Source organism: Branchiostoma floridae, chromosome 17 (genome assembly GCF_000003815.2).
Source record: "Branchiostoma floridae strain S238N-H82 chromosome 17, Bfl_VNyyK, whole genome shotgun sequence".
NCBI classification, from domain to species: domain Eukaryota; kingdom Metazoa; phylum Chordata; class Leptocardii; order Amphioxiformes; family Branchiostomatidae; genus Branchiostoma; species Branchiostoma floridae.
Window position 1 is genome coordinate 6,450,133 of NC_049995.1, and position 2,277 is coordinate 6,452,409.

Sequence of the window (2,277 nt, forward strand, 5' to 3'; positions counted from 1 at the left end):
GTCATCATCAGTACGACAACTCCACGGTACGGATGTTTGCACGAACTCTTGAAACCGGATTCTCGTAGTTACTTCGCTGAGCGGGAGCACTCTCCAGAAGCAGGTTTCTGTCCCCGATCTCCTTCATAACTTCTTGCCACATCCTGTAGCCATACCCCTTTCCCCGGAAGGGTGGTTTGACGATGTATTGGGTGATCGAAGCGAGATCTTCGCCGAATTTTACGGTACCAAGCCCTCCGATCGGAACACCATCTAGTTCTGCCAGGTAGTGACCGGTTGGGTCTTGCTTATAGTAGGATTCTGCATCGTAAACGCCTGGGCGCCACCCCTCCGCTATTGCCCACTCAAACAAGAGCGAAAATTCTGACGGGGCGGTCATCAGACGGACACGGAAATTTTCTGTTTTATCCGTCCCTTTTAATGATTGGCCATCGTTGCCGCGTGCTCCGTCCTCCATTGCTGCGTCCCTTGCCTAACAGAGGCGCTCCTGGACTGAGGGATATCAAAAGAATCAACGAGGTCATTAAAAAACTTTCAAAGGATTCTTTCGCAGACTTTTATTGATTGACCATGAGGTAAAAAAAATAATCGTTTGCAACAAATAATCGCAAAAGACAATGCAAATAGACTAAAACATTCATTTAAACGTTATTGTGTTGAAAAAATATGAGGTTCTAACAAATTCTAAGGGAAAATGTGCCTGTTATTCCTGATATGTTCATATCGTCTGCCATCTTGGATTTTGACCGATGACGTCATCAAATTAGCATATTTTTTGTATTTTTAATTATGAAAGATATTCTAAATAACATGAGATTATATTCATGTAAAGACGTAGCAGTAATATAGCAAATCAACGTGATTCATCATAAAAACCAAAATTAGTGATCTTCGTCAAAAATGCCTGTCAACAAACGGTTGCCAAGGCAACACGAAGAAATGGAAAATTTAATACTTTATGAACTTGTTCCCAAAAGCATCTTATGGAAACTCACTAAATTTGGTAGTTCTAGCGTTATGTGACATGAAAGTTGGTGCGTGCCCCAAAAGCCCCCCACACCCTCCGTCTGAATAGCGTTAAACAAGGTTGGTTACTAGACTTCAACATTGGTCCAAAAGTTTCTGTAACTGTAAGCTAGCCAAAGGCAGTGTCCATCTTTCCGCTTAGTGGATTAGAAGATCGACCAAGACACAGTACGGCACGTGTTATGACGTAAAACAAACATTATAGCACAGCACCTAACACAATTTTTGTACCAGGGGGCCTTCGTAACTCCCACTCTGAGTCACCACCGCATAGCCTAGCTCACATTTTCTGGACCCCTGGTGTCAGTTCGAGCTGCAGGGTCAAAGTACAAAGTACGATTCATGACCACTTTCTATTAATCTTCATACCAAAATTGGTAGCTTTGCCTTCTGTTGGTTATGGTCAATATTTCAAGAAGGGGACATAACACAGTATCATAGGACGATGCGAGAATGAAACTCCTCTGCCAGCTAAAGTACTTCGTTAGCTAGATAAGATAAGCGCCATGCCACAGAAACGCTCCTTGTACACTGCACATTAAACCCCCTGTGTAGTCGTTTGTAGCGTTTACTATTCAAGGCACGCTGCAACATCATGGCACCAAACGTACAAAGCTGTTAGTGTCCAAATAAACAGGTCACCCTACCTGAACAAACAAGAACCTTCGCCTTGTACAAGAAGGCCACTCGACTGTCTCCCGTGTTCTGGCCTGTGCTTCGGCAGTACAGGAACGTTTCCAACACGATCGCAGTTCACATGACCCGGAAGTATTCTGAGCCTGAGCAAAGGTCACATAACACAGTAGTTGCAATGCACCACTTTATTCTAATGGATCAAAAGCGTCATCTAGCAATGTTTATTAGAAGTGCAATGAACGCAATCCTAATGTCGATTGTAATACATGTAAGTTCACAAAAATAAGGGCAACGTTTGTCACGGGGAAGAAATTTTCTAATCTTACACGTTTACGTACGTTTCATTATGGATCAAAAGCGTCACCTGGCAATTTTTACTGAAACTGCAATTATCTATTATATGTAATAATAGGCTTAGTCTTTAAGTTCAAAAGCGATCTCCAAGCCTTAGTATGGAACGGCTCAAAGCAGTGTGCACAGATCTAGACGATTAACTAGAATACTGTCGGGACTGTAAACTAGTTATAATTTTGGGACTTCAAACTAGATGTATCTTATTAACCTTATCCAGACTGACGCCGTATAACTCCCAAACGACTTGTGCTAGGAAAACCA

General features: G+C 42.4%; 1 protein-coding gene across 3 annotated transcripts in view; it reads right to left on the bottom strand.

Annotated features, from left to right (window-relative positions):
* The window catches only part of LOC118405096, a 7,341-nt gene extending 5,530 nt beyond the window's left edge, over positions 1 to 1,811 (bottom strand). The window contains exons 1-2 of one of the 3 annotated variants that reach the window (XR_004829841.1): positions 1,674 to 1,786; positions 7 to 487 (exon numbers count right to left, since the gene is read on the bottom strand). The gene's annotated coding sequence lies outside the window, so the exon portion shown is untranslated. Of the gene's footprint in view, positions 1 to 6; positions 493 to 1,673 lie in introns of those variants that run through there. The other 2 variants (XR_004829840.1, XM_035804496.1) reach the window with 2 other exon arrangements.
* Between the last annotated feature and the right edge of the window lie 466 nt (positions 1,812 to 2,277).